This window comes from Artibeus jamaicensis, unplaced genomic scaffold (genome assembly GCF_021234435.1).
Source record: "Artibeus jamaicensis isolate MK-2021 breed Jamaican fruit bat unplaced genomic scaffold, CSHL_Jam_final contig_465, whole genome shotgun sequence".
Lineage (NCBI taxonomy): Eukaryota > Metazoa > Chordata > Mammalia > Chiroptera > Phyllostomidae > Artibeus > Artibeus jamaicensis.
In genome coordinates this window covers 33,194,645-33,216,824 of record NW_026521843.1, presented here as the reverse complement: position 1 = coordinate 33,216,824, position 22,180 = coordinate 33,194,645, and positions in this window count along the sequence as shown.

Below are 22,180 nucleotides of genomic sequence, written 5' to 3'. Positions count from 1 at the left end.
GGAGTTCAGAAACTACTTCCCAGAGAGAAGATTTTTATCTTTGACTTTGAAAAGAGTAAGAAGATTTTGCTGGGCAGCTACACTGGCAGAAAGACATTGTGAACAGAAAGAACACACAAATATGTAAGAAATAAGTTTTTTTAAGAAAGTAAAAATAGTTTAGTGTTTCTTGTGCATAGAATGTAAGAAAGTAGGACTCAAGAGGAATAAGCAGGAGCACTAGCTTTGAAAATAAATATGTTTCCTAGTCTAAATTTAAGTATTTTCTTATGGGCATAATGCTTCTAATTACTTTTTATTTTAACTTTTAATCAGAAAATTTACATAATCAAACTTGGATTTTTTAAAAACATTATGTTTATAAACAAATAAAGACTTTAGATACTTAAATAATCCTCCTGACATCTTAGATTCAAACATAAATCTAAATAATGCTGTAGTGTACTGCTTCACTATATATATATATATACACACACCATATATATACACATATATATATATACACACACACACACACATATATATAATGGTATGTTGAGAAACTAAACTAAAAATGGCAGAGATATTAAGGTAGATTTGTTGAGACTTGTGTTTTGGGTAAATTAAATATAAAAAAGATACAGAGGAGAAGTTTAATGTAAAACTGAGGCAATAAATAAATAAATGTCTTTAATTGAGATAAATTATGTAAGAAAATGATCAGAATAGGGAATATTTTATTTAGATACATTTTGATAAAACATATAAATAGAGATGTTTAATAAGCATTAAAAATGAAATTTGAAATGGATATACCATATATGTCATCAACAATTTGACATGGTATAATAAATTTAGATGTTATAAAACTTGAGAGCAAATAACTTCTTCCTAAAATATTGGATAAACAGAGAAAAGAAGGACTGTATATAGAACTTCAGTAGATTAGTTTGCTAAAGCTGATATAGTCAAGTACTACAAACTGATGGCTTAAATCTCAGAAGTGTACTGCCTCACAGTTTGGAAGACTGGAAGTCCAAAATCAAGGTGTCAGCAGGGCTGGTTCCTTCTGAGGTCTGTGAGGGAAGGGTCTGTCCCCGGCCTCTCCTCGGTTATACATATAATGTACACAGCCAATGTGGACAGCTATCTTATCATCCTGTCTCTTCACATGATCTTGCATGTCTGTCTGTCTGTCTCCCTCTGTTTATCTCTTCCTTTTTTATTAGAACACCTGTCACACTGAATTAGTACGCATGGTAAGGTTCTCATCTTAACTTGGCTACCTCTTTAAAGATCCTATGTCAAAGTCACTTTTTGGAGTATTAGGGGTTAGGACTTCAACACATGAATTTTGGGAGCACAGTTTACCCCGTTATATTCCATAGTCCGTTACCCAAAATTCATGCCTTCGTATGCAAAATATATTCGCCCCATCCCAACACCTAAAAAAATACTTAACTAATTCCAGCATCAATCTAAATCCAAAATACCATCGAACTATTATCTAAGATCTGCTATGAGTAAGAGCTGATGTATGAGTCATCCTGAGGCAAAATTCCTTTCCAGTCATGGACTATGAAACCAAAAGATAAGCCACCTGCTTCCAAAATACAAGAGTGAACAAGCATAAAATAGACACACCACTTCAAAAGGGAGACAATGGTAGAAAGGGGTCATAGGAGCCAAGCAAGTCTGAAATCTTCAAGGCAAATTTCATGTTATAAGGCTTGAGAACAATGTTTCTGGGCTGAATGTCTGGCTTTGGCTTTGGTGGCTACAGCCTCTGGCAGAAGGCCTTCTGGAACTGGGAAGGTGGCCTCACCTCAGGAACTGCCAGGACGGTGGTCCTGTCCCCCACATAACCTACGGCATATGCCCTCTAGGCCTGTGTAGTCAATGGCAGCCCTAATGACCTCTGAACTATCTTTGGGGTCACTCTTCCCTTTTCTTGAAGGATAGCACAGGTTTGCCACCAGATACCTCTATTAGTCCTACATGTAGGATACCAGAAGTCCAGCACCCTTTACTTTGTTCCATCTCTGGCCCTTTCAGTCTAAGCTGGCAGTGTTTCTGCTGAGATAAAATCCTCAAAACCTTTGCTGGCCTCCCATGCAATTTAGATGCCCAAGCCACTAGACAAGAGGGTCCCCCACAGATCCTTCCTGGACACCTGCATCTCTCTTCCTACTTTTTGCCAAGATGATTGACTGGATCCATTGGCCACACACATAATGTCTTTAGCACGATCCTGCTTTCTCATTCCTGTTCCTAGAGCTATCTTGGTAGGTAAAGAATCTCCCCAATCCTCTCACTGCTCAGCAGTTCTTTCTTCAATGTATCTCTCTCCTCTTAAGTTTTGACAATGGGCGTCAAGAAGAAAACAAGTTGCATCAGCAATATTTTGCTTAGCATCTCTTCAACTCAATATCTAATTTTATCACTTAAGAATTCTACTTTGCATAAAACACTACAACACAATTTACCCAAGCTCTCTGCCACTTTATAACAAAAATTGTCCTTTCTCCAGTTTCCAGTAACATGTTCCTTATTTCTATCTGAGACCTCACTAGAAGCTCCTGAGCATTCTTATTCCCAGAGACATTCTGTTCATGTTGATATACTCATATTTGTCCTTAAAGATACAAAAAAAGCTTTCTCTCCAGCTCTTCTCTCATCTTTCTAAACCCTCAGCAGAATATTCCGATATTTCAAGTTTACACCAACAATCTCTTCAGGGAAATCTAGGATTTTTTAAAATCACTCTACTCAACACTCTCAATCTCTATTCATTTCCTAATTCCAAAACCAATTCTATATTTTTAGTACCTGTAACAGCATTACCCTACTTCCAGATACCAAACTTGCATTACTCAGGGTTCTCTAGAGAAATGTGTGTGTATGTAAACTAGGAAAACAATTAATTAGCTAAGACAATTGTGGAGACTAGCTAGTTTGAAATTTATGGAGCTAACTTTCAGGTGGGAAGCTCTGGAACGATTTCATATTGCAGCCCTGAATTTAAAGGGGGTCTGGAGCCAGGGTTCCTTTCCTTCCTCTTCTGGAGATTTCAGTCTTTTCTTTTATGGCCATCAACTGATTGGATTAGGCTGAACCACATTATGAAGGGCAATCTACTTTATTTAAAACTTACTTATTTAAATATTAATCACATCTAAAAAATACCTCCACCCCAACATCTAGTTCGCTGTTTGACCTAGGAATTCAGCAGCACAGCCTAGCCAACTGTACACAATATTAACCGTCACATATGGGGACAACAAAAATAAAGGGTAGAAAAATATGATTCAGTAAAAAGCTGAGACGTGTGAGTCAAAATTATGTAAGTAATGAGAGAACCCTGCTGTGGATTTTTTCTTTGTCAACTGTATCTGAGTAGACAGAGAACACAAATGAGCCCTAAATTAGAAAGTGCCTATTTTCTAAAGAAATCATTCTTGCCACTGGGAATTTCACAAAGATAGGCAAAAGATTTAGAGAGGAATGTATAAAGGAAAAAAACCTGTTTCCTGAAGAATGACTAAAGAAATAACCTAAATAAACCTCCTGCCAAAAACAACTAATAACACTGGCTAAAACACATTAACATGAACTATTCTATAACCTTTCCTGAGCTAAGGAGAAATTTTAAAATAAATAGTGAGAAGCCTCACGACACAGTAAAAGTGGAAAGTCAGAAAAGCTCACAGAAGTCACACTTTGCTCTGGGGTTTCTTTCGAACTCTACTAACAATAAACTTTTCACTGATCACGATGTAAAAGACAATGAGAGAGCCAAGTATTTAACTGAAAAAGAGGATCTATACTGAAAATAAACAACATATATTATAGAAAATATAATCACTCATTTTATTGTTTATTCTGGATAGGACAGAAATTAAAATATTAAAACAAAACCAAAAACCTCCCATGAAATTTGAAGGTATAATCTGAATCTCTGAGAAATCACTCCCTGAATTTAGTGTATTGTATGAGCTGGAAATTTTAAGATGAAAAAGATACCTGAGTTTTTCAATTGCCTTTAAGTATCTGGCACATTCAAATACAAACTTTCTTTGATGGAAACCAACTTTTACTCAGTTATCAAAGAATAATCATAAATTAAATTCTAACAAATTTGAGACCACAATAAAAAAAATCATAAAATATGTAGGAATAAAAGAAAAAGAGCTAATAGTAATGGCCTAAAATGGGAAGAAATAAAACAAAGGTTTTAGATATTATAGTGATCACAAAATAGAAAATTATATTTCATGATTTTAAATGTGTAAAAGATCAGTTTATCAAATAAATAAAATATTGTGAAAGTGGCTAGAGAGGAAAGAAAGATTGCCTGCAAAACAAAGTCAATTAGACTGATACTTGACTTTTTACTAATGACAAAGGAATCACAAAGATAGCTAACATCTTTAATGAGCTGAAAAAATAATCTTAAATCATATGCCCATTATGAATATCTTTTAAGAACAAGGCCAAAATGAAGACATTCTCAAAGCTATAATAAGCAACAAATTTTGACTACAGAGGTTGCTAACAGGTACTTCAGGAACAACAGAAAAATTCCACAGTTAAGATGCAAGACAAGCCCTGGCTCATGTGGCTCAGTGGATTGAGTGCTGTCCTGTAAACCAAAGAGTCACTGGTTCAATTCCCATTCAGATCACGTCCCTGGATTGCAGGCCAGGTTCCCCGTGGGTGGACACTTAAGAGGCAACCACACATTAATGTTTCTCTCTCTCTTTCTCCCCCTTTCCCTCTCTAAAAATAAATAAGATCTTTAAAAAAAAGATGCAAGATGAGATGACAACTACAGAATTTAGTAACCATATGGGAAAATTTAAACTAATGATGACTGTTTAAATCCATATGTATAATGTCAAATTTGTGAGATTGAAAAAAGTAAAACAAGTTAAGTCTAAAATATTGAACAACCAGAGTATATAAATTGAATATGGAAGATATGAATAAAGGTATACTACTATATTTATGTGGGTTGGAATTATGGTAAAAAATACTGATTACTAAGTCTGCATGTTAAATTTAAAAAAAAATAACAATAAAATTATAGTGTATATAGTGTGTATGTGCAGTAAAAATATAAGAGGGGGACTTCAATAAATCTACAGGAGTTAGTGGTATATAAGAAAACAACAACAAGCATAGACTTCTTTTCAAGAAATTCCATTTGGAAGAGATAGATATAAAGTTGTAAGAGAGAATGTGTTTTTTTAATGATGGAAGAGAATATATTTGGAAATGTAGCAGATGAGATGATTCTACTCCTATGACTCATTCAATAGTCATTCTACAAATGTTCTGTATCCTAAGCATATGTTCAGGATTGCCAGATACCGTACTACAGAGATACAACATGTGGTTGGACGGAAGTCCTTGTACTCAAGGCATTTACAAAGTCATCATCTCAGGGACTTGGCGACTTTTTAAAGAGTTTGGACATTATCCTAGCAAAACATAGGTATAAAAGTTTTAAATACAAGAATGCCATAATCAAATTTGTATTTGAGAAATTTACCCTGAATTCAGGATTAAGGACGTGTAATAGCTTCTCAAGACTTATGAAACGTTTTAACTCTCCTAGAAAGAAATACAGATGGTCTGAACAAGATAGTGGCTGTGGCTATTGAAAATAGTGAACAAATTTGAATTAGAATGTATGAATACTTCAGATTTTTATTTACAATAAGAAAACTGCAATTCTCTTCCATGTTCACAGCAGCACTATTTACAATAGCCAAGATACAGAGGCAACCGATGTGGCCACTATTAAATGAATGGATAAGTAACAGGTGAGAATATATGTATATATGATATGTAGAGAATATATAGGATATACAGGTAGGAAATATATTATATATCATAGTATATGTTATATATTATATAATATATGATATATATAGCATATATATAGGCTAGGGTTGGCAAAAAAGTCCGTTTAGTGTTTACCACAAGAAACGTATTTTTTATTTTCACCAATAATTTTGTCGATTTGGATATGTTGAGTATGTTGGCTATTTCCCATGTAGTGCAAAGTTGACTGTTCTCAGCTAATGTCTCCATTTCATTGCTATTAACTTCAACTGGTCTGCCTGACTGTGGAGCATTGTCCCGAGAGAAATCTCAGCATGAAATTTCACAAGCCACTTTTGACACATTCGATCAGTCACAACACCTTCTCTATACCCTGCACAAACCTTTTTGTGTGTTTCAGTTGCATTTTTATCTTTCTTGAAATAATAAAACATAATATGCCAAAATATTGCGTATTTTCTTCCATCATCAATTTCAAAATGGCTACACAAAAACTCACCACTGTGCTAAGTGTTCTTTAAATGAATGCCAGTATGACAGCTGTCACAATACAATCCAACAAAATTGTTTTGAATAAAGTTAAAAAGACAACTCAGTGCTACTAGAACCATCTTATGGAAAAAAAACTAAACAATTTTTTTGGCCAACCAAATATGTATGTAACGAAATATAACTCAGCCATAAAAAAGAATGCAGTTTTGCCATCTGTGACAACATAAACAGACTTGGAGGGGATTATGGTGAGTGAAGTCAGTCAAAGAAAAACAAATGCCATATGATTTTGTTTATATGTGGAATCTAAAAAGCAAAACAAATAAAAAACAGAACAAAACAGAAACAGACTCATAAACACAGAGAACTAACTGATGGTTGCCAGAGGGGCGTGGGCTGGGGTAGAGGAACGGGTGAAATAAGTAAAGAGGATTAAGGTGCACAAACTTTCAGTTGTTATGTCAAGGGGAAGCAACGTACAGCACAAAGACTATAATCAATAATATTGTAAAACTCTGATGACAGATGATTACTAGACTGAAGTGGTGATCATTTCACATGGTATTTAATTGTTGAATTACTGTGGTGTACACCAAAAACTAATATTAAATCATATGTCAATTATACTTCAATAAAAAGCATTATAATTCTCCATGAGGGGCCACATTTATTATACAAGCACATGACTACATGTATGGTGGAATTCACATATATTTACATATATGCATCACGTATTTGCATATCCACATACATATTTGCATATTTCTAAAACTGTGAGTTTATATAAGTTGAGAACACTTGAATTCTGAAATAAAATATGTTTGTAAGCTTTAAAATTTAGTAAGTTCAAGCAGGATCACCATGACAGTGCTAGTAAATTCCCCAAAGATTTTTAAAATGACATCCTGTCCAATAAAAGATGAAACTTATAAAATAATAATTATGAGAAGCTTGTGAGAAATCATATTCTATGAATAAACATTTTTTAAAGGTCTGACTTCACTTTTGATTCTGAACTTTGGAATAATGATGGGAAATTTAAAAGTTTCAAGTTTTCAGAGTGTTGTAAGTTTTCTGCTTTAGAGCTTTTTTGAAGTGTTTTATCTGAGGCTGCAGTTAATGATGTCCTCAGCTCTGCAAATTAAGCCAGTGCTTTTACATCAATGAAAAGAGGCACTAAAAGGGAGAGACAAACTGACGTGCGGTTAATGGATCTCAAGGACTATAAACCTTTTTTGCCTAAATGTTTCATCTTCAGAGTTTCAGATTTTGAAGGGTCTGCCCAAAATGTAAAATTATAGATGAAGGAGAAACTGCCTGTGTGAGTCAAGTGTGGTAACCAGGTTTACTTGCCTGTCATCACACAGAGACCTTGAAGAGGGAAGGCTATCTCTTCTTTTTTGAAAGCCTGGCCAAAGAATTGCAGTAAAAATGCACAAGGAAAACTAATATGCACAATTAAATTACTAGTTGTGTGTGTATAAAGAAAAATAATCAAGGAATATAGCAAATATTTTATGTTTGTCCACATTAATGCAGATTTATAATGCTAAAAATCATTTGCATTCATTTATTGCCATTCCTGGAAAAAGCTAGGAAACCAGAGTTGTAAGTTTAAGGAAATTAAATTCCTCTGTGTTCATTTAAATACTTCCTCAAAATTCTTTGTTTACATATTTCCCTTAAAAATATCATTTGAGAATGGGAAAATTTTGTTTCTCATCAGTTTATCTGCTAATTTGTTGTTGATGTTTATAAACTTGATTTTTTTCTAGCTAGCTAGATAAATGTAAACTCAGCTCTCTTTAAAAGATTTCATAGATAAGATTTTACAAGTCATCAATGAAAGAGATGGAAAAAGTAATTATATCCTGATTAATTGTAAAATATTGCTCATATTGAAATTGGACAAGCAGTGATTAATTATTCTACTTTGGAAGAAAAGGAAAATTATAACAAATGCCAGAGACTTAGTTAGAAAAATAAAACTTCCAACTATAACTTTTATCAGTAAAGAATCAGTCTAATTTCTACCTTCAACATCTGTATATGACTGTTTAGCAAGCTTTCAATTTATAATAGTGCCACTTATAAAAGATAAGATTTTGACAGATAATAAAATAACCCACCTTCCTTCTTTACTGTACTTGTTAATGATAATTAGGGGGAAATAGTTCTCCATTTTCCTTTGTTTATCAAGAAATCTCATTCTATAAAATCTCAAAGTACCCAAATCAATCATTTGCTGAACAAACATTTTAAAATCTGGAATTATTTTAAATGTTTCTTTGTTTCTATTTTAACATATCTGAGGATAGCTTTTAAAAGGTTCCATTAATGCTTTATACCCTTATTTCATTATATATTATTGAGCACTTAGAATGTGCAAAGCGTCTACTGGACACTGTGAAAACCCAAAGGATCAGTGCAGATATGAAGTTCAGAAAAATTTCAGTGAGGACATATGATTGGGCTGGGGTTATGTTACTTCCACCTGGAAGTAGGAGGGAAAAGGACAAGAAAGGACTTCTGAGGAGGCAGGGAGGGAGCTACTGATTTTAAGATAAGGTCGAAAGAAAATGAAAAATCAGGTGGTTTCAGTAGGATGAAGGCAAAAGAAGAACAGAAAAGACATACGAAAAACAAATGGGAACAAGATGAGAAATGGATGTCAGGGATAGATAGGAGGTTGGGGGAACACACACTCTAGTTTAGGGGAAGAGTAAGAAGTGTGATTTGTAAACAGATTTGTCATCATTTTGGAGACTAAGTGCTAGACTGGGGAGTTTGAACTCACCCTATGACAGCTCTGGAAGGTTTTTATTCAGGGAAGTGACAGGATCAGATATGTTACAAAAGAATCAAACTAGTAAGTCATGGAAGAAAACGGAGTTGGGAAAGGAATTGGACAGTGTTGCCTTCAATGGAAGTATTGAGTTGGCCAAATTTGTTTTTTTCCCCATAAGATGGCTATAGTAGCACTTAGTTGTCTTTAACTTCATTTAAACAATGAATGAGCCCTGGCTACTGTAGCTCAGTGGATTGAGCACGGGCCTGTGAAGCAAAGTGCCGCTGGTTCAATTCCCAGTCAGGGCACATGCCTAGGTTGCAGGCCAGGTCCCCAGTAGGGGACACATGAGAGGCAACCACACACTGATGTTTCTCTCCCACTCTTTTTCCTTCCCTTCCCCTGTCTCTAAAAATAAATAATAAAATATTTTAAAAAAACAATGAATGAATTTTGTTAGATTGTATTGTGACAACTATCAGCCTGCAAAAACATCAAATTCTAGAATTTTTGTGTTGGCATTTTAATATTGCAGATGAAAGGAAATATGCAACATTTTCAGCATACTATGTTCTATTACTTCAAGAAAGGTAAAAACACAACTGGAACACACAAAATGATTTGTGCAATGTACAGAGAAGGTGCTGTGACTGATCAAACATGTCAAGAATGGCTTACGAAGTTTTGTGCTGGAAATTTCTTGTGGACAATGCTCCATGGTCTGGGAGACCAGTTGAAGTTGACAGAGAGTAAATGGAGACATTAACTGAAAACAATCAACTTTCTATACTGCAGGAGGTAGCTGACATACTCAAACTATCCAAATCAATAAATTTGTTGGTGAAAATGAAAAATGTGTCTTTTATTTTACAGAAAAAAACTAAACAGAGTTTTTGGCCAACACAGTAATCCCAAAATTTCAAGTTGTATGTTACAAGTTAGAAAAGGCACAATTTCAACATATGTTATCCTCTTTCACAAGGTTTTGAGACACATGGCCCTCTGATGTCAGTATACCTTGAAATAGTTAACAATGTTGAACTGCAGTGAGCAACTGTTTTACTGTGTTTATAGGATGTCAATCCAACTTTCATTTGCATTAGCAGGGATAAGCAGGTTCACATAAGTTCAGTAGGTTTGGACACCTATTTTCCATATTTGCAACAGTTACTGACTACTTTGACTCCCAGCTATGAGAAAACATACCTTGGAAGAAAAAGCTGCATCCTAAACTAATATTGAAGATACTTCTATCTGTTCACATGTCTCTGACTTAGAAAATTTGTATAAATAAAAGTGAATTTAGCCATCTATTTTTATTTAAAAATTTTAACTTTATTACCATATCGAGCAAACTAAAATAATGCATCAGTGGAGGAAACAAAATTTAGGTGAAGAGAACAACAGATTGATAAGACATTTTATTCATTTGTGGAATGCTTAGAGCATAACTACCAAAGTGTTTCAACTTGTGAAAAGTACAGAGAAATAAAAGTACTATGTTGTCAAACAACTGGGGAACCTATCCCCATATATCAGTTTAGAAGACTGACATGAATGAGAAGCACCTGCCTGAGGTCATCAAGGTGATTAAAGTTTCCCAAATGAAAAGAGAAAAAGACTAGCGTCTTGTCCTGGTGTTGCCGAGTGTTGGCAACATCCACCAATCTACAGAAGGGAAGGAGTGATAATTTTTGCTCCCCTACTCACATGGTAGTTGTTAGGACTTAATAGGAAAAAAAACAGTAAAAATATATGTTATCTGTGTTGGGTCTGCTGCTAACTTCTCATGCGACAAAAGAAAAGTCATTTAATATGTCCAAATTTTAAACTGAGTGATGTAAGAGCAAAATAATCTTTATAATTTTCCTTATGATCTTGAAAAAGGTTTATGATTATATGGTGGCTTAAAAGGCTCTTCATTTGTTTTTATGTTTTTATTTAAAAGACTGATTTTTTAAGTCAATTGTCAAAAGCTTGAAGGGAGGAAATAATTTCAGTATTGTGATTTATTTTTGGTCCAAATAAAAGAGAAATTCTAAACTCTAGAGAATTATTAAAATATACCCCCAAAACATTAGCCAAAAACTTCAAAATTTTCAAGATGACTTAGAATCCTACATGCATAAACATATCTACTTTCTGAGAACAGATATTTGCCTTATTAGTTTTTAGAATATCATAGAAATTGAAGTTCAATCAATACTTGAGTATTAAATGACACTAAACTCTTACTGTTAATGCCATTACTGACTTTCTTTGAGTCATCATTTCTTTGAGATATCATTTTCATACCCATAAAACAAGATATTTGAATAAATGCTCTCAAATATTTCTTCTAGTTCTGTGATTCAATGCATCTATAAAATACTGTCAAAATAACATGTCTTAAATCACACTGGCCTCTATTATAAGTTGCTTTTACAAATTAGTGATGGACACATAGAAATAGAAGAAAGGGTCAACATATCATGTTTAGAAATAATTTAAAAAAACATTTAATACTTAGGGAAGGCTGGATTGTGCTATAGTAACATCCTTGACATCTTGGTAACTTATGATAGCAAAGATTTATTTTTCATTCACATAACATGTTCATCACTACTTGGTAGGCAACCTTTGTTTTATTTTGTCATGCCAGGACCTACTAGGCCAATAAAGAGTCCATCTCTAAAACCACATCATGTAAATGTTGTAACTACAGAGTTCACTGTGCTCTTGCCCTGTTCTTCCATGATTTTGGCTAAAGTGAACCATGTCATTTCTCCTCTGAGCCCATGAGCAAGAATGAGTACAGTGGTCCTGCCTAACCACAAAGGGCTGGGAAGATAAAAAGAGACTTATAAAATGAGCATTAGTTATGCCTCCCACACAGAACCATAGTCTTACAAGGAAGATGCTGTATTATATTAAATCCAATTTCCCTTTGAGACAGCAGGTTGATTCCAGAGGGATGCACTGACTTCATCAGCCACATAATCAGGGAGAGGCAAAGCTGAAACAGAGGGCTCTTAATGACCTAGCTTTTATCCAATTTCAAAATCTTAAACATTTCATTTTAGTGACTGAGAAAACATTTTATAAGACCTTTGTGTGTCTATCCGATTCCATGCTCCTGAGGATAAAACTTACAGCCTAAAAACTTCTAAGGTACACTTTAATTCTAATCCTCAGTGGGTATAACATTTAATATCTGGGTCTTTGCCCAAAGCTAAGCAAATAGCTGAGGCCAGCACAATCTGTATAAGATGGGCAAGGATTTAATTTTATTACCTCCTTTGATATATTACACAGATAGCAGAGTTATCTTTTTAACACAGGCCCATTACTCATGTTTGATGGTAAATGCCTAAGTTCACTACAGATAGTTTAGTGCTAGCTAGATGGAAGTGCCTACAGTGTGTCCTGAATGTCATCACACTAAAAGGACATAGCACCTTCTAACCCTGACACTCCACAACTCTCCAAAGGGTTATCTATAAATACTTCTAGCTACAGAGGACAGTCTCCTGCTTTATTCTCCCTTGTTAGGCTTTTTTCTGTGTGTGTGTGTGTGTGTGTGTGTGTGTGTGTGTGTATGTCCATTCTTGAACAAATAGAAAGGAAGGAAGGGAGGGAGGGAGAAAGGACCACACCTGAAATTCTTTCTTTTCAGTATATAAATCTTGTCTTAATCTATCTGCCTTACCATAATTCTAGGATTTTTCTAAATTTTTAATTCCACATGCATATCTACTCTTTGATCTGCCCAAGAATTTTAGGCAGGAATGTTCAAAAGGTTTGACCTCTTAAGTTTTGTGTAGCTTTATCAGATTTTTCATCTGTTTTAGTCACTCATATAATTGAGGATAATAAAATCGAGCTTTGTATTGCCTTCTCTCTATTCTTAGCTCCCCCATCTACACATTTCCCCATAGACCCTCTGCCTTATGGCCACAATGCTTGGTTCATGCTGTCATCTATCCAGCCAAAATATTTTATCATAGCCCTCCCAGGCAAGAGAGTAGTGGCCCAGCCCACAATCCATTAAGTTTTTCCTAGCCCATCCTAGATTCTGTCTGAGCTCTGTTACTAACTGGTTTATCTAAATAATAAACTAACTTGCAATGAACTTAATTTACCAATGGCTGAAGTTAGAGTTGGCCAATGAACTTTTGAATTTTAGCCTAGACTCCATTCTTTTTTTTAGGTAATTATTAATGAGTTTAATGTTATTCTCAATAATAATGTCTTTCTCTCTTTTCTTAATATATTTTATTGATTATGCCATTACAATTGTCCCATTTCCCCCTTCATTCCCCTCCTCTCTGCACACCCCTCCCCCACCATTCCCCCCACTTTTGTTTATGTCCGTGTGTTACAAGTTCTTTAGCTTCTATATTCCCCATACTATTCTTCCCCCCCCGTATATTTTCTACCTACCATCTATGCTACTTATTCTCTGTACCTTTTCCCCCCTCTCCTCCTCCCACTCACCTGCTGCTATCCCTCCATGTGATCTCCATTTCTGTATTTCTTTTCCTGTTCTAGTTTTCTTAGTTTGTTTTGGTTTTAGGTGCGTTTGTTAATAATTGAGTTTGCTGTCATTTTACTATACATGTTTTTTATCTTCTTTTTCTTAGATAAGTCCCTTTAACATTTCATATAATAAGGGCTTAGTGATGATGCATTCCTTTAACTTGACATTATCTGAGAAGTACTTTATCTGTCCTTCCATTCTAAACGAAAGTTTTGTTGGATAGAGCAATCTTGGATGTAGGTCCTCGACTTTCATGACTTGGAATACTTCTTTCCAGCCCCTTCTTGACTGTAAGGTCTCTTTTGAGAAATCAGCTGACAGTCTGATGGGAACTCCTTTGTAGGTGACTGTCCCCTTATCTCTTGTTGCTTCTAGAATTCTCTCCTTCATTTTAATCTTGGCTAATGTAATTATGATGTGCCTTGGTGCGTTCCTTTTTGGGTCCACCTTCTTTGGGATTCTCTGAGCTTCCTGGACTTCCTGGAAATCTATCTCCTTTGCCAGATTGGGGAAGTTCTCCTTTATCATTTGTTCAAATAAGTTTTCCACTTGTTGCTGTTCCTCTTCCCCTTCAGTACCCCTGTAATTCGGATGATGGAATGTTTAAAGATGTCCTGGAGGTTCCTAAACCTCTGCTCATTTTTTTGAATTATTTCTTCATTCTTTTCTGTTTGGTCATTTCTTTCTTCCTTCTGGTTCACTCCATTGATTTTAGTCCCAGATTTGTTTCCATCACTATTGGTTCCCTGTGCATTTTGCTTCATTTCACTTAAGGAAGTGTAGCCTTCCTTTTTTTCATCTAATTCACAACTAAAATCAACCAGTTCTGTGAGCATCCTGATCACCAGTGTTTTGAACTGTGCATTCAATAGGTCAGCTATCTCTGTCGCTTAGAAGTATTGGCTCTGGGGCTTTGAGCTATTCTTCTGCTTGACCCATAATGTTTTGGTCAGTTCGCACCTGTTAATGTATGAGGGGCAGAGCCTTAGGTGTTCACTGGAGTGGGTCAGCCCAGTGGCTGGGTTGTGACTGGGGGTGGGGTTAGAGAAAAAGCAATGGTATTTGTTCCGCTCTCTCTCAGATTTTGGTCCCCCCTGCCACTTCCCACAAGCAAATTGGGCCCTTCTGGTGCTGGTTCCCCAGTGGATGGGCTTGTGCATGTTCTAGGACCCTGTGGGTCTCCCCAGTGAAATCTCCTGGGAGGCTGGGAGCCTCTCCTGGCACCTCAATACCCAAAAGTTTTTCCAATTGATGCTTTTAGGCTTTATTTCTTGTCGCTGGGGCCCTGGGTCGTGCAGTCGGTCTCACTGACTGTTTTTAAACCTGCCTGGTTTATTTGCGTGCAAATGTGTGTCCAAGGTCAACCAGCCACCTTGCGAGCCTCACTGGGTTTTTCTCCGATGCCCTCCTGGGTTGCCAGTCACCATCTTCTCCTGCTGGGACCCCTGTCCACTGACTGCCAACTCTCTCCCTCTTACTGATTTGGATGAATAGTTCATTGTTCTTGGACTTCGGTACAGTTCAATTTTCTGTCTGTTTTAGATGTGTTTTTGTTTCTAAATCTTTGTTGTCCTTAAATTTGGTTGTGCGAGGAGGTACAGTATTTCCACCTATGCCTCCATCTTGGCCAGAAGTCAAGTCTTTCTCTTTTACTAAAGGTATTTTGCAGAAATTGATAGGTTAGCTTTGACTTTCTGCCTATTTAATTAATAACCATCAGCCACCTATAGTCTATTGTCTTGCTGCAGTTATCACAGATGAGCACAGAACAAAAGATAAAGTAATGTAATACAATATAATATAATACTCTTTTCTCATACTTTGCCATAAAGTGTCATATTCCTTGACTGCATCTTACTCCATTTTTTATCCAGAGAGGTGACTATTAGACATTTCGCATGCTTCGACCTGTAAGAGAAAGGCTTTTTGCCAAATTTAGCTTTTAGTTTTCTCTTCAGTCACCTGCCATTATGGCTGCCTGGTCTGCACAAATATTGTCTTGACTGCCCTGAGAAAGGGGATCAGTGATGGTGCCTTTCTCTCCTCACACAGGTGCTACATAGTCACGCTGCATTCTGACAAAGCCAACTGTGCAGCCACCAGGTAAGAGCCTGACCCACAGGCTTTCTGTGGGCTCTACCTTGAAGAGCCAGGAGGACCTTTTCTACTTCATCTAGAGAAAAAGAAAGTCTTGGAGAGGAAACAGAAACTTAAAACGAGAGTTTAATACCTCAAACAGATAAAATAGTAATTTTTCAGCTGTCTTTGAAATCCATGCCCTCACAACTAGATTTTGAAGAGTTGAAAACCCCTTCTAAAGGAGAATTATTTAGAATTAAATTTATGAAGGCTTTCACCATGTCTCCACTCCACGACTAGTAGCTGCATATGGATAGATCTTTAAGGCCAGTCCAAGCTGAAGATGGGAGACCCACATTTTATAAGCCAGATGATGTAACTGTAGGTTTTTGTTCCATTTGTTCTATTCTGGTAGCCCCAAGTCTTTAGTAAAGTTTTACTTGAAATAATCTTTTCTAATATCTCTCAGTTATAGATTGTTTGGGACAATTATGCAAATGACCACTCAGGAAGGAGTATTAAACGAGCAAGAGTACCACCTTAAGATCTGCGTAGTGGCAACCACATTAATAACAACAATGAGAATGTTCCAGGAGTTCTTTTAAATTCTATCCTCTTTAATTTTATCAACTATTTATTTGTTTGTTTTGAATGTGGGAAAAAATAACTATGGATTCCAGGTAACCAACTTAACTTTTTGAGGTGCAAGTAATTATAATTCTCTGCTTTTTCTTTTTGACTCTGTTTTTATTGTTGACACTATTTATTTAATTAATAAGCTCATTAATATATGAGAAACCTGGAGCACAAAGAAGTTAAGTAACTTATTTGAGGTCACACAGATTGTAGCAGTGGTGGCCAGAGCCTTAGAGGAAAGTGTACCTTGTCTGGGAATGCTGAACTCAACTATCCTTCCCATATGATGATTCTCTCTTTTGCCTGCATTGGGTACTCCCAGTTTCATTTTTTATTAAAAACAACGGTGGGCTTTGATACATCCAAACCCTGTAACTTAATGAGCTTGCTTTTGTGGTTCTTCTATGGCCCATTATGCCAATACAATGCTTTCCTTCTCTGCACTCAGTGACCACATAATTAGGATAAACTATACAACTATCACAGTGAATGCTAGAATCTGCTTAGTTACAGACTGTCTTTCCTGTTAATCTCTTACTTTTTTTTAATACTGTACTTCTTCCCAAATATCTCACATTCATAGAAAAATTCTTCTGCTTTTGCTCATTCATCCAACTATCTGTTTTCACACTTTTCATGTAAAGGATGCCTTCTCTAAATAGTATTTGTTTATTTTACCTGAACAGCTACTTTCAAAGATTAGTCTTTCTCAAGAAAATGATATGGCAAATCTTTCTACTTTCAAAGATTAGTCTTTCTCAAGTAAACGAATAAATCCTAGTATTATCTAGAACACTCCACTCAGTTTTGTAGAACAAAATTAGTGGTGGTATTTCTATTTAAAAGGATGGACAGACCATGAATGAGTAGCAATTTACCATTTTGAAAATTTAATACATACCTAAAAACTAGTAAAAACCTTGGGGAATTTACTTCTTCACAGGTCACTCTTAAATGCCCAAAAGCCTGATATTTGCTAGTAGACAACAGAGTTTTATCTGGGGAAAAAAGTCTCCTTTTTACCAAGGTCATCATACCAATGTTTAAGTTCGCACCTCACATAATACTCAAAATATTCATACTGATATGACAATCCAATTTTCTCCCTACCGCTGTATTTTTTCTTTGAGAATTATCACCAAAAAAGAAAGAAAATTTCTTTTAATAATCAGACAAGTCTCACTCTAGATAAACTATTTTAGAATAAGACTACATTTCAAAATCAGGCCTGTCTACAACATGGAGTCTTTGCCAAAAGACCGTATCACCCCCAGCCTATTAGCTAAGGCCACTACTAACAACTCTGTGAATACACCTTTTTCATCATCCATGGATAATAAATATCCACTGGTCACGTCCCTCCCTGACTTATTTCTACATATGAGTAAGTTAGTATATTTAAACTGACATTGGAAGCATTATGTTTCTTGACGTACTTTCATATATATCTGTTCTAATTTATTCTAGGTTGACTTTATATCTTAAATCACATAAGTACTCATATATTTTTGTTTGCTAACATTTTTTATAACTTCACCCATATACTAACAGAAAAAATTATTATTATTCTTACATAAAAGCTAAAAATGTATCAACTGTCATGTATGTATGTTATCCCAATTTTTCTCTATTAGTTACTGGTACTCTAAAAAAATCCAATGAAAATTCTAACAACTGCTTTTCCAACATACCTGATGAACAATGGCATTTTTCACACCATTTGCCACATCATAAGAACTAACAGGCAATATAAAATGTACAAAGGGCTCTCTCTTTGACACATTGTGTAAACTGACAATCAGTGAAAGCTTGTGGGATGGTGCAATAATATACAAAGCTAAGATATGTTTAATATATACCAAAAATTAAGGAGCTTCTATATAATTTGAAATCAATGAGAAAATGTGACAGCAGCCATATCTGGACTAGAAAGTTAACTCACTCTAGTTAGATGGAGAGAAGATCCTTGTATTTATCACAGTCCTAAAGCATTAGATAAATTGTTAGTAACAGAAAATACATATGGCAAGTAGGTATAACTAAATAGGTCAGAAGATGTGAATGAATGACATCGGGACATTGTTGAATATGCAGACAACTGTAATTGAATGCAAATAAAGTAATTAAAAAATAAGACTTTCTATTCTAGGAACCTTGGGAAAATGTGCTATGTTTGTATTCCTGACTGAGGCACTTGCCAATACTAAAGTAAAACTGTAAGCTAATCTCTCTGCTTAGCAAGTTCTTTCATGGGAACACCTTATTAGAAAGGATGAGGCACAGGTATATACACTTCGCCTCCTCGCACAACCAAAAGACAACAAATTTAAAACCAAAAATTAACCAGCACTGCCAGAAAATTGAACTGTATGGGAGTCTGACAACCAAGGAGTTAAAGAAGAAACATCCCTGCAGATCGATAGGAGGGGCAGAGATGGGCAGCCGCGGTGGAGAGGACCGGTGGCAAGGTGGAGCCTGGAGGACCGGGCAGTCCCACATTTGTGTGCAGATAAACTGGGAGAACAACTGGGGAGCGAGACAGACCACACAACCCAGGGCTCCAGAGGGGGGAAATAAAGCCTCAAAACCTCTGACTAAAAAAACCTGTGGGGGTTGCAGCAGCAGGAGAAACAACCAGTCTCACAGGAGAGTTTGTTGGAGAGACTCACAGGGTCCTAGGACATACACAAACTCACCCGCCCAGGCATCAGCACCAGAAGGGCCCAGTTTGCTTGTGGGCAGTGGGGGAAGTGACTGAAAGCTCTGCGGGGAGCCAATCAAGCACCATTGTTCCCTCTTGGACCCCCCTTCCTTCACATACAGAGTCACAATGCAGTGACTTGGGTTGCCCTGTACTGGCAAGCACCTGAAGCTCTGACCATTATTATGTAACAGGTGTGCTGAGACAAAAAATATGGCCCACATAAAAGAACAGATTAAAGCTTCAGAAAAAATACAACTAAGTGATGAAGAGACAACCTATCATGCAGAGTAAAAAACACTGATAATCAGGATGCTCACAGAAATGGTACAGTATGGTCACAAAATGGAGGAAGAAGGGAAGGTTTTGCAAAATGAAATAAAGGAAAATGTACAGGGAATCAACAGTGACAGGAAGGAAACTGAGACTCAGATCAATGGTTTGGAGCAGAAGAAAGAAATAAACATTCAACCAGAACAAAATGAAGAAACAAGAATTCAGAAAAAAATGAGGAGAGGCTTAGGGACCTCTGGGACAACTTTAAACATTTCAACGTCTTAATCATAGGTGTGCCAGAAGGAGAAGAAGAAAAAGAAATTGAAAAACTTATTTGAAAAAATAATGGAGAACTTCCTTAATATGGCAAAGGACATAGACTTCCAGGAAATCCAGGAAGCTCAGGGAGTCCCAAAGAAGTTGGACCCAAGAAAGCATATGCCAAGGTACATCATCATTACATTAACCAAAATTAAAGATAAGGAGAGAATCTTAAAAGCAGAAAGAAAAAAGGAGACAGTTACCTACAAAGGAGTTTCCATAAGGCTATCAGCTGATTTCTCACAAGAAACCTTGCAGGCAAGAAGGGGCTGGAAAGATGTATTCAAAGTCATGAAAGCAAGAACCTACATCCAAGATTGCTCTATCCAGCAAAGCTATTATTTAGTACGGAAGGGCAGATAAAGTGCTTCCCAGATAAGGTCAAGTTAAAGGAGTTCATCATCACCAAGCCCTTATTATATGAAATGTTAAAGGGACTTATCTAAGAAAAAGAAGAAGCTCAAAAATGTGAACAGTAAAATGACAACAAACTTACAACTATCGACAACCAAATCTAAAACAAAAACAAAAAACTAACTTAGTTAGTTACTAACTAACTTAGTTAATTAGTGAAATGAATAACTTAGAACAGGTACAGATTCACAGAAATGGAGACCACATGGATGGTTATCAGCAGGAAGAGGAGAGAATGGGAAGGAAGGTACAGGGAATAAGAAGCATAAATGGCAGGTACAAAACAGATGGGGAGGTTAAGAATAGTATGGAAAATGTAGAAGCAAAAGAATTTATATATATGACCCATGGACGTGAACTAAGGTGGGTGAATGCTGGTGGGAGGCAGGGTGAATGGTGAAGAGTAATAAGGGGGAGGAAAAAATGGGACAAGTGTAATAGCATAATCAATAAAATGTTAAAAAAATAACAACAGTCCTCACTGGTGTAGCTCGGTTGGTAGAGTGTGGGCCTGTGAACCAAAGAGTTGCTGGTTTGATTCCCAGTCAGAGCACATGCCTGGGTGGTGGGCCAGGTTCCCAGCAGGGGGCTTGCAAGAAGCAACCATGCATTGATGTTTCTCTCCCGCACTCTTTCCCTTCCCTTCTGTCTACAATTAAATTAATAAAATATTTTTAAAAATAACAAGGAATAGGGATATCCAATCCTTTTGTAGAGGAGGGAATTAAGATAAAAGAAACTAGCTTTCTAAAGTTACACAAGAATTAAAAGATTTATGTAAGCATTTACACTTAAATAAATAAACTAGTTAAACATAAAAGACAAGTATGATACAGCTTGAAGAGAAAAATGTATAAGATTTATTATCAAATGACAAGTTTAATTAAAAATAGTATTATGAAGTGATTATTAAAAAACTAAATGAAACATAATGTAGAGAAATTACACTTCTTGAATATAATTTTTTAGAATTCTTCTGAAATCAGCGCTGTCAATTCAATGGTGGTATGTTGATCCAATTTTTAGCATGATTTCTCAAGCAAGGCTCCCATAAACTACAATTTCTCTCCTCAAGAAGTGTATGGCTTAATAGACAAGCAGGTAATACTGATATAGGATACTCAAGTGCCTATTATAATAAAAAAAAGTCTTAGAAAACAGCAGAAACCCCTTGTAGCTGTTTATCAAAGTCACAGGGAAAATTAACTGAAATTATAGGAATAGGAAAAAAAAAAGACAAAAATCAGTCATTTACTCTCCTGTGTCTATTAGCAGCTCTCTTACATTAAAATCTGTTTGGATCCAATTTTATTGCACTGAATCATTTATTTATTTTCAGTATGGTTTTTGTTGGCCTCACTCTTTGGTCCCACATTAGGAGGATTTCTTGTTAATGTCCATATGTCATAGAACAGTCTCTAATTAAAATTGGTAAAAGGCGAAAGATCTATACGATCTGAAGAGAAACTACAGTATCTAGTTAAGATTGGATGAAAACTAACTGGATAAGCAATGTTGATCCATTTAAAATAAAATTGAGTAGATCACATATTTCACTCACTAGAGAAATACTGTTTTCAAGAAAATTGTCACACGTTTTATGGAGAATGGACTTAAGCAATGCAGTATGTTAGAAAGAACACAAGACTAGGAACCTGGTGTCCCCAGCTGTATCAATTGTTCCCAAACTCAGTGGGTCATCGGAATCACATTTCCTTGTGCCATAAGCAGAAATTCTAATTGAATAGACTTAAGGTGAGTCAGTAAATTGTTGTTAACCCTCTACCCACCAGAATGCACACACAGGCACGCTGAGCATTGAAGGTTATTCTAATGAGCTGACGGCTCATTAGGTTGAAGCATCCTAGGCACCTCACTTAACCTTGTAATAAACTCATAATGAAATGTAAGAGGTGTAGATGAAATGACTTTTAAAGTGACTGTGGACTGAGACATATATATGTAAATAATTGGGTGATTCATTCACTTATATTTTTAGGATTTAAAAATACATTTATTCTTTAAAAGTTAGCATCTGCCTGGAACAGGAAACTGATAAAACAAGAAGCAAAGAAGAAAGTCATCCATAAGCACAAGCAGTTTCCAGTTTGAAGTGTTCTTTTAG